This window comes from Euphorbia lathyris, chromosome 6 (genome assembly GCF_963576675.1).
Source record: "Euphorbia lathyris chromosome 6, ddEupLath1.1, whole genome shotgun sequence".
NCBI lineage: Eukaryota > Viridiplantae > Streptophyta > Magnoliopsida > Malpighiales > Euphorbiaceae > Euphorbia > Euphorbia lathyris.
In genome coordinates, this window is record NC_088915.1 from 45,133,568 (window position 1) to 45,144,055 (window position 10,488).

Genomic DNA, 10,488 nt, shown 5'->3' on the forward strand with positions numbered 1-10,488 from the left:
AAGGATTTTAGATAAGTGGGACTTGTAGCATTTACAACAACAGCTCCAACTATTATCGCATTTACACCAAAAGTTGTCGTAAATGCGACAATAACAACAAAATTTAACCCTGCCTTAAAACCTAGCTAGTTGTTGTCGCATTTATACCAGAAGTTGTCGTAAATGCTACAATAACAACTCTAATTTAAAATTTGAACTTCCATTGATGTTGCCTCTAATAGTCGTTCACCTAAGTGCGACTACTGGAAATGTATATTCAATGCCATTTCAAAAAGTATAAGTGCGACTACTTACCTTAAGTTTGGTTCGACCTTCCTTCTCAGTTGCGTTTCTTTTTCCTGCCATGTCTACACCAAAAGTTGTCGTAAATGCGAAATAACAACATAATTTAACCCTGCCTTAAAACCTAGCCAGTTGTTGTCGCATTTATACCAGAAGTTGTCGTAAATGCTACAATAACAACTCTAATTTAAATTTGAACTTCCATTGATGTTGCATCTAACAGTCGTACACCTAAGTGCGACTACTGGAAATGTATATTCAATGCCATTTCGAAAAGTATAAGTGCGGCTACTTACCTTAAGTTTGGTTCGTGCTTCCTTCTCGGTTGCGTTTCTTTTTCCTGCCATGTCGAAATGCAACGAAAAAGATGAAGATGAAACACAAAACAAAATGCAACAAAGAAGATGAAGATGAAACACAGAACGAAAGAGATGAAGATGAACCGTAGAAGACGTTTGACAGTGAAGAAGAAGCGTGAATTGAAGGTAGAGTATTTTTGTCCATAATTGATGAAAGTGTCTAATTTGGTAAAATGGAAGAAAAATATATCAAATATGTTAATGGCCCCTTCATTAGGTCTAGATTTGTAATTTGCCATTTTTATAACAGCGCTAAAGACCCAAGATAAACTTAACCGTTCATATTCGCAAATCACACGTGACAATGTTGAAATTAGCATATTCGCAAAATATTGCTAACACATCTCATATGTAATATTTCCTTTTTTCTAAATAAATTACATAATTAAATGTTGATTAGAAAAACAATTCTTCTATCACATCATAATTTCAACGATGAAAGTATTCAACTTTAAATTTTGAGAAAAATAAATTAAATATTTCGATAGTATTTACCGAGAAAAAAAAACCTTTTAAATTTAGGTAAACGTTTGTAAAAAATTTTATTTTTTCATTCCAAATAGTAGAAAGAAGTTTTTAATTAGAACTGAAAAACAATTATTAATAGTTGCGTGAAAATGCAAAATCGACTAAAAACCACCGACTATTAGCAACCACTAATAACAACAAATAGTATATACAAACAATTAAATCAAACAAACTCTTAAAATGAGAAAGTGCCAAGCTATACTCAGCCTACCAAATAGCACAATTTTAACTCCAACATCTGTGAAATGAATAACGGAACTTCATGCCTCAACGTTTGTCAATAAAATAATACCAATTTAGCTCCAAGTTTCATTACCGAAGGCTAAATTAGTATCATTTTATAAAAGGGACAATTACAAAACTATCACCTTTTAAGGGGTTAGTTTTCATTTCTAACACACTTTCAAAATCTCACCAAAACTAACACATTTCACTAACTAAATTCCAACTTTGCCCTCATCTCTAACACTCCGCTCCCGCTCTTCAACATTCGAACTTCCATCACTCTAACCTAACACGCCTCTATTCCTCTCTCTAACTTTCCGACGATTCATTGGCCGATTCTGTACATTTCATCCGGCGAATCTCTGTTACTTGGAGTTGACATGGCGAGAACACAAAGCTCAGACAACGAATCGAACTCAGAAGGAAGAACGAAAAAGAGGGTAAATAACTTGACTTTACATTTGCGTTTCTATCTTCTATTGGATGTACATTTGTTGTGTTTGAGAAGGAACATTTCGTCTCGTTTCGTTTCGTTTCGTTTACTGCTTCTGGTGTTAGGGTTTTTTCTAGGTTCGTCTGGTGTTAGGAAGTCATTCGTCGATGTGTATGTTCATCGGCAACCTAATTGTAGATAGTACATAGTCATAGACAGCCTAATGGCCGATAGAACATCCATATCATCGATCAGTTTGCCGATAGAACATTCATGTCGACGTTATATTACCGATAGAACATTCATATCGACGTTATATTGCCGATAGAACATTCATATCGACGTTATATTGCCGATAGAACATTCATATCGACGAACTATTACTGATAACTCTCTTATTCTAGCATACGCTAGCTCATTCTAGCTCAACGTTATAATTAGCTTGATTGTATGTTCCCTGATGATATGTCTACAACATTTTTCAGCATGATCGTGTAGACAAGAGGAAGAGAGATGAGCATGGCTCTCCTTCGAAGAAGAAAGCCAAGAAGAAATCTGCATATAAATACAAAAAAGCATTTGGAACGGAAAGCGTCATCACGGTTAGGTGTAACCTAGAAGCAGCAAATCAGATAAAGGGTTGTTAACATCGGACCAACTAAATCTATTTAGGAAGAGTTGCTTCGGCCAGTACTTGGAAATGACCAATACAGTATTTGCAGGAGTCCTCTGCCATACCGTTTTAACAAGGGAGATCATACGTGAAGACCTCAAACCCAGGGAGCTTTGCTTCAAAGTTAGAGGTGTTGAGTTAAGATTTGGGGATTGGGAGTTTGGACTCCTAAGTGGGTTACGGTTTGGAGACATGGAAGCATTTCTGGAAAGGTTCAGTGGGATAAATAAGCCATATAGATTTAGGAATATGTTTTTTCCAGGCATCCCTACACCATCCTATAAAGACGTGGAAACAATTATGCTGCAAACTGTTTGGAAGGATCAGTCTGATCAGGATGCAGTTTCATTTGCCATGTTGTATTTTGCCATTGGCTGTGTGTTGGATAACACGTGCGAAAAAAAAGTTCTTCATTGGGTGTTGGAACTTTCTGAATTTCCAAGATTGTTTAACGAGTTTCTGTGGGGTGTTTGTGGCTGGGATGTGACCTACAGGTCTCTTGTTAATGGGATAGATGGTGGAAAAGACCGAATTGATCAATTGGTCGCTTATAGGGAGAAGTTAAGGATTAACCGTGTCTCATACAACCTATATGGTTTTGCATACGTATTTCAGGTATGATGTGTGTGTATTTTGTATACTAGAAATGTTGGTAATAGGCATAAATAATGAATTGGAACTTTGTTGCAGGCTTGGTTGTTGGAAGTATGGGATGCCACCCGGACATGGTATGAGAAGAAAGGCACTCGCATCCCACGATGGCTACGATGGAAAAAGACCGCTATCGCTAAATTGCCCAAAGTCCTAGCCATTTTTGAAGTAAGTTGACCAAGCATTGTGCCTATATGTGTCACTATTGTGCTATACATCTGACTGACTTGTTTATTTGTACATTTGTATTTTTAGTCGGGTGTAAAACCAAATGCCACGAAACTGACAGCTGAAGACACCAAGAAAGAAAGCTCATGGTATGATCATCTAGTAAACCATGTGGATGGTCTGCAGTGTAATTATGACCATGTATTTACCGATTTGGAAAAGGGGCAAGAGGAGGAAAAGGGGCAAGAGGAGGAAAAGGGGCAAGAGGTTGCAAAGGGGAAGGAGGTGGAAGAAGAGGGGAAAGAGGAGCAAGAGGATGAAGGCATGGAAAAGGAGGAACATGAGGGATTGGGTACATATGAAGGCGGATATGTTGATGTAGAGGATGACAGTGAATCTGAGACTGATAATGATGAAAATGCCTTCATTGTCTCACCTAGAGTACCTGTCCAGAAGAAGAAACAATCTGGTCTGGAACGACTACTGAGGAGGATGTTTGATGAGCACGAGAAGAAAATGAATGTCAAGTTTGCTGACCAAGAGAAGATGATAACTGAACAGTTTGGTCAGCAAGATAGGAAACTGAATGCCTTTGTAAATAGATTGTCCGTTGTAGAACGTGATGTGCAGGAACTGAAGTCACAACGGGATGTTGATATGTATGAGATGGAGATTGGAGGACAAGGTCTGGATGATAATGAGAAGACGGAGCAGGAGGAGATGGAGAATAAAGAGCAGGAGGAGAGGGAGAAGAAAGAGCGGGAGGAGATAGAGAAGAACGAGCATGAAGAAAGGGATAAGAAACAACGGGAGGAGATAGAGAAGAAAGAGCATGAGGCGATGGAGAAGAGAGTACATGAGGAGAGGGAAAATACAGAGCAGGAGGAGAGGGAGAAGAAAGAGCAGGAGGCGAGTGAGAATAAAGAGCAGGAGGAGAGGGAGAAGAGAGAACATGAGGAGAAGGTGCACAAAGAGCAGGAGGAGAGGGCTAAGAAAGAACAGGAGGAGAGGGCTAAGAAAGAACATGAGGAAATAGAGAAGAAACAGCAGGAGGAGATGGAGAAGAAAGAGCAGGAGGCGAGTGAGAAGAGAGAACATGAGGAGAAGGTGCACAAAGAGCAGGAGGAGAGGGCTAAGAAAGAACAGGAGGAGAGGGCTAAGAAAGAACAGGAGGAAATAGAGAAGAAACAGCAGGAGGAGATGGAGAAGAAAGAGCAGGAGAGGGCAATTGTTATAATGATTGATGTAAGTTTGTTTTTAACGTTTAATATGGTGCTTTTAACTGAATTCACAATGATGTAATATGTGTTTCTACTTGGTGTTTTAACAGGATGAGAGCCATGACGGCCATGATGCTGAGATCGATCATGGACAGTTTACTCTTCTGGTTAACCAAGTTGTCCAATCATCTTTACCTATACGTGAAGACAAAGGAGAAATAGAAGATTTGACTATCGAGGTTAAACATGAGGAGGAAGGGCATGGTAATAGAGGAGGTAGAGGAGGAGGAAGAGGAGGAGGAAGAGGAGGTGGAAGAGGAGGAGGAAGAGGGAGAGGGGGGGTAAGGGATGCAGGAGGAAGGGATGGAAGGGGAGGAAGAGGGACAAGAGGAGGAAGAAGAGGGAGAGGAAGGGATGTAACCATCAAGGAGGAAGAAGTGAAAGGTAGACCCCAGCGAGAAAAGAAACGTGGGAAAGACGTTAAGTCACCATTCACTGATCCTCGAATGGAATATCATTTTGATGATGATGATGATGCAAAGTACCCCGTGGAACAACACGATGGTCGCGATCGTATAAAAGGACACCTTCTAGAAGCATATGACGACTGGAAGAAGAGTACCCCCCGTGATCAGCTGAGGATGTTAGGTGGAACCGATTGGAGTCAGATTGTATCGTGGTTTGAAGAGGCAGAGATAACTGGAAAGTACATAGACAGCCAAGTAAGATATTGCTCACTTTCCATGTTTTGGTTTATATTGTGAACTTTGTATGTGTTGTGTTTGTACTTATTTGTGCATGTGTTGCAGTTTGTAAATGCATTTTTGTGGTTATTAAACGGAAAATACGTCCATCAGAGTCAGGATTGGACTGCCATCGACTCAAATTTCTTTGGATTTATGGAGTTTGCAAATATGACCAAGAATTATGACAAACCCGGAAAATGGGGACAATCCAAGTTGTTTGTGCAACGAATCACTGGGATGAAAGAGTTTCACAGTCGGCCTTGGTATGAGGTTAAACATGTGCTAATACCCATCAACTATAAAGGAGAACACTGGTTACTCGGTGTGTTCTACGTGGAAGAAATGAGGATGGAGTTCTATGATAGTCTGGAGTCAAATGCATCCAACGAATCAATAGACAAATGGCTTGAACCCCGGTTTCGTATCATGACAAGAGCAATGGAAGAGGCCGAGTATTGGAAGAAAAGTGGGCGGCCTGATAACGGCACTCGATTCATAAAGTGGGAGAGGGCTTGCGGGTGCCCACAATAGCTGCGCAAATCCAATGATTGTGGTGTCTTCCTATGCTTGTTTGCTCAGCATTATGTTGAAAAGGGGCCATTATGTACGGATTATGGATTCTCCGGGTTTGATGGACGTTTCTATAGGCTGCGGGTGTGCTTGGAACTCTTCAACCAATGATTGTTGGACCAGAATGATCCAATTACAATGCCTAATTTGCTTGGCTTGTAATCTATTGTAACATGTAAACGTTTGTTGGTAACTTATGAATGTAGATTATTGGTGACATCTTCTTGTTGGTAATATCGGCGTATATGAACGTCGATATGGAACCATATCTGCGTTAACGTGGGACAGATGGGAACATATCGGCGTCTATAGACGCCGATATGGAACCTTATCGGCGAGTACGTAGGATCATATCGGCATGTCCGTAGGACAAATGGGGTCATGGAAGGCGTGTATATAGTCGATATGGGAGCATATCGGCGTCTACATAGTCGATATGGGAGCATATCGACTATGTATATATGACATATTGTTACGTGAACTCCTGATTCAAAAGGCACAAACTCTCAGATTATCAATACAGAAATTATCAATACAGAAATTATCAATACACAGATTATCAGTATAGAAATTATCAATACAGAATATAGAGTACACTATTTTCCAGCTGAGTTTTTAGAACAGCTTGCTTCACTTGATATTGTTGGTGGAAGCCGAGATGGAACTCGTAACATACTAGTACAAGTCGCTCGATTATGACCAGTATGCTGGCATCTGGTGCACCTTGTCGGAGTTACCTCCTCGCCCCTTGACGGTATTCGGCTTTGATTTCTCGGACGTCCCACTCTAGGCGCAGCCTTTTTAGGAGGAAGCACCCGCTTAGGAGGCTCACAAACTTTCCATTCAGACTGGTGGCCTAGTGGATGTATGGGTTCATGGTACGACAATCGTACAGTCTCATTTTTGTAGTAGCGATGCACCCACGCATATGCATTCTCTAATCGATGCATTGATGCAATCTTACATACATGTCTGCATGGAAATTGTGACAATTGCCATTTCCTACACGTGCATGTTCCCGCGCGTAGATTCACTATTCCACCCTTACCTCGATCGCCGATTTCAAAATTATGAGCATCAATGGGCTTATATGAACACTGAACTGACTTATTGACATGTTTATGCATCTTCTCGTTATAAAATGCGGACAAATATGTCTCCCGTTCCCCTGCAAAAACATTTTCAATATATGAGTACATAAGAACTATTAGTACATTATACCAGGGACGAGGTCCTAATATCATACCTGCTTTTGTGCGTCTCTCATGAAACCATGCTTGGAGGATTGTCCTTATATACTCAACCAACAATGTGATCGGTAGATGTCTACCATCTCTCATTCTCGCGTTGAATGATTCTGATATGTTTGTCGTCATAATGTTATACCGACGTGCGCAAAAGTACGCATGTGTCCATTTATCTTCATCGTCAGTTTCAATATGTGTCACCGTACCTGGATTAACAAATTTCAGTGTCTCACAATAATCAGGTAACAACATGTACGATTCTTCAGGTGTACCACTTGTGCTATCTATCGCCCAACATCTTGCTCTCCAAGCTTGCATGTAAGATAAGTTGATTGAAAATAATTTTTCAATCTCCCAAATTATGTGACTTGGACGGTACACCCGATTCTCCATATCTAACTTCTCACTAAGTATGATACCTGCTACTCGTTTCCCCGCTTGCCTGTGATGTGGCAATAGTTGTCCACCCCTATCACAAGTGTGACTATCCATACTGTCAATTCTCCGAAGTATGAACATATCTGAACCGAGTATGACTCCACCTCTAGCCCGCCACTTGCATGTATCAACATGCTTGCATCGGACCTCAAACAAAGACTTAGTTGATTTGTGCACCTTCCATTCGAACATATTATCAATTGAATATCTCCCAAGTGCATCTTGCAGTTCTCGTTTGCTTTTGAACATATCATGCGCCTTCAACCCACCACCCCCCGAAGATTCTGTAGTTTTGATCGGAATGTCTACATCCTCTGGTACTTGTGGAACAAACCGAAATGGATCCGTTCTCCTTCTCATTCTTGCTTCATCATCAATCACATGCAAACTTGGTTGAACATTATCAATCGATGGTTCTGAAACGGATCTTTGGCGATCATCGTTATCATATACGTGATCATCATTGTCAAATCCATTGTAGTCGTTATCGTATCCATGGTCATCGTTATCACATCCATTACCATATCCTCGATCATCCCCGTGCACTACATTATCATACCCACAATTGTGATCCAATGTAATATCGTCTAGCCCAAGAGGAGATTGGGTATATGGATTCATGACATGTTTTGCCGGACCACGAGTCTCAATTGCTATGTTAGGTACACAATAACTTATTCTGGTTGCCTCTGCTTCAGCAACATTTTGTGGACATAATTCACCAACAATTGGTCGTCTTACTTCTGCAACAATTGGTCGTTTTACTTCCGCAACATTTTGTCGCCGTACTTCAGAAACCATTGGTCGCCTTACTTCCGCAACACTTGTTCGAGAAGTCATAGTCACATATAATGGCATCACATCGGGTTTATTCCATCTACAAAACTCAACGAAACCAGCAATATCACTGTCATCCACAATGTGTGCTAATCGTCCAAAAAGTTTATTTGGACCGTATTTTGTGTGCATTGCCATTTGTATGTCAAAACAGGTTGCATCAACATTCAAGGAAGCGTGAATTCTATCTCTCAAAGCTTGGTAATCAGTTGGCGTTGAAAAATGGAGCACCTTCGATTGACCACCAACGTATATCATAGTGTCCATGGGCCCCTCTTTTTTCCATTCTCCATCCCACGAAACCATACACAGACAAATATTCGGGGTGGACATATTTCTGCATTACCATAAACACAGAAGTAAATTATATATTATTGTAACTAAAAGAAGAAAGCTAACGAAAATTATATATTATTGGTATACACACTTCAAACTATAAGATATGCCGATATATGTCGATGCAACTTACATATAGACACATATCGGCACATCTCTACAATGCATTCTCGTGATAGATGTCGATAGTGATCATGTATCGACTGATTTCGACAGAAGATCAAAAGTCGTTTATCTAGAATGATCTGTTAAGCGGTGCCTTAAATGCATGTAATGATCACTTTGACTGCCACACGTCTTCGAATATCACTCTAAGCATTTAATACGTCGATATATGTCGATACAACATAGATTTCGACACCTATCGGCACATATCGACTTATAACGGCATGTATCTGCGAAGTATTGTCTGTATATATGTCGATAGTGCTCATATATCGACATATATCGACGAAATATGAATAGACGTTTTTCTAGAATGATCTATTAGTGAGCATTAAATGCAAGTAATGATTAATTTGACTTTCACTCTTCTTCGAATATCACTCTTCTTCGAATATCACTCTATAGTCTGTTGAGATTCCCCATGCATATTACAGTTCCTTCATCTATAAATAGACTCGTTGTCTGTTCATACTTTATTATTCATTCTAGTAAACTCTTCAGTTCTCAAGTTTCTCAAAACAATGGCAGCGACACCACCAGGATCACCACAGTCGCCACCACCACCACCTCATCCTCTACCCGAGTTCGAAGAACTCATGGCTGCTTTCATCCTTTCGTTCCGTGATGGAGACACGGACGAAATAGTGAGGTTCATGAGGGGCATGGCACACACCATGTCTTGGGCTGCAGAAGAAACGTCTGACCTTCTGGAGTCAGTCATGGGACAAAACAGGCGGCTGAGGAGGACAGTAAGGCGCCTCAAGAGGGACTTGGAGAAGTCCAGGAAGGACTACGCTGAGGCGTTAATGGGTCCTGAGTACCAATAATTATGTGTTTGTTTTGTTTTTAATGTTTACGTACTTTTATTAGGTGTTTTGTATTTGTTTCTTTTTTTTTTTGTTTATGTGTTTTGTGTTTGTTACTGTGTTTTTTTCGTTTTTTTATGTTTTATGTATTTCTTTCCTTAGTTTAATATAAAATATAAAAATATGGTTATGTTTTATGTGCTTTGTGTTTGAAATTTATGATTTAGAATGGAAAATCACACATTTCTGTATGTCGATATTCATCTTATATCGACATATATCGACACACTCGGGAAAATCGCAGATTGAAGTTCCAAATCAACTGCATCTTCTTACAACAATGTCACTCATTTTAGGGTTTCGCACGAACAGTAATAGCATGAAATGGCAACAGCAACGATATACATTGGGTTTTAGAGAAACAAAATGATACATCTTAACCATGAATAGGACGAAGCTTTAAATATTGTAAATAAATGTAAAACTTACATGATTGTGTATAAAATCTTGAAGCACACACTGTGGGTTGGATTGAATGTTGATCGGCGTCTATAAATTGATCCCGTTCTTTAGAGAGAGAGAGATAGTGAGAGAGAGAGCGAGAGCGGGAAGAAAAGGGGAAAATGGGAGGAAAGACAACGTTATAAAATGTTAGAGATGAGGGTAAGGTTGGAATTTAGTTAATGAAATGTGTTAGTTTTGGTGAGATTTTGAAAGTGTGTTAGAAATGAAAACTAACCCCTTAAAAGGTGCTAGTTTTGTAATTGTCCCTTTATAAAATTGTATTATTTTGTACATTGGAAC